Source organism: Corythoichthys intestinalis, chromosome 8, assembly GCF_030265065.1.
Source record: "Corythoichthys intestinalis isolate RoL2023-P3 chromosome 8, ASM3026506v1, whole genome shotgun sequence".
In the NCBI taxonomy this organism is placed as follows: Eukaryota; Metazoa; Chordata; class Actinopteri; order Syngnathiformes; family Syngnathidae; genus Corythoichthys; species Corythoichthys intestinalis.
In genome coordinates, this window is record NC_080402.1 from 24915088 (window position 1) to 24916185 (window position 1098).

Consider the following 1098-nt stretch of genomic DNA (forward strand, 5'->3'; position numbering starts at 1 on the left):
CACCACCGGGTGCTTTACTTGAACACAGGAAACACCTTTAAAAAAAATTTTTTTTTTTTTTTTAAATAACCCGTATGTGTGCCGCTAAGCCCCAGCCCTGGACGCTCTTCCTCTTTGACCTGGGTGTGTGGTGAGGAGTCCGAGGACATCTGGTGGTTGGAAACAAACGTTGTTACGCTTATGAACCGTGTTCGAACAAAGATTAGAGATTCTTAAACCAGGTTTATTGTGGGGATTTAAAAAAAAAATAATATGTAATTTTCTCTTATATAGTTTTCTACTTTAATAACTATAATTGCCCCTCACACCCCATGGCTATTTTAATCCTTGATTCTCTTCGCAACATTATCTAGAAAGGTACACATCTTTAAGTTCGTTTTAATCTAAATTTAATAATTGCAATCCATCCCTTCATTTCATTTTCTTTGAGTCCGGTGTTTGTATGATCTCTTAACGTGATAATTTGGTAATTTCATTTCTATGTACTTGGTAAGACCAAACTTTTTGCAGCCTTTGCTCAGAGGAGAGGTAGTCAGAGCTTCTTTAACTGGTAATTGAGAAAGATATTCCGACAGTAAAATCATTGACATCTTTCACGACATGGCCAACAGAAAATTGCTGTTATAAGGTAAGATTAATGCTACTATGCCGTGTGTAGTAGTATGTCTCCTTCCCAAATTCCCTCAGTCACACACACATAGAGGTGCTACTGTCTATATACTGGACTGTCTCAGAAAATTAGAATACACAATATTCTAATTTTCTGAGACAGTCCTGTACATTAATCCACCATTTAAAGCAGGGGTGTCCAAACTTTTTGCAAAGGGGACCAGATTTGGCGTGGTAAAAATGTGGGGGGCCGACCTTGGCTGACGTCCTTTACATAGAACAATATACAGGACTGTCTCAGAAAATTAGAATATTGTGTATTCTAATTTCCTGAGACAGTCCAGTATTTTTTTCTATTCACTATTCCCCCCCCCCTCCCCCCTCCCAATTTAGGTAAGGCACAGTCACAGCCAATTAAACTGTAAAGCTGGTAAAACTGTAAGTCATGTTGTTGTAAGGTGTGTTAAATTCTTGTTGGTGTGCCCCATT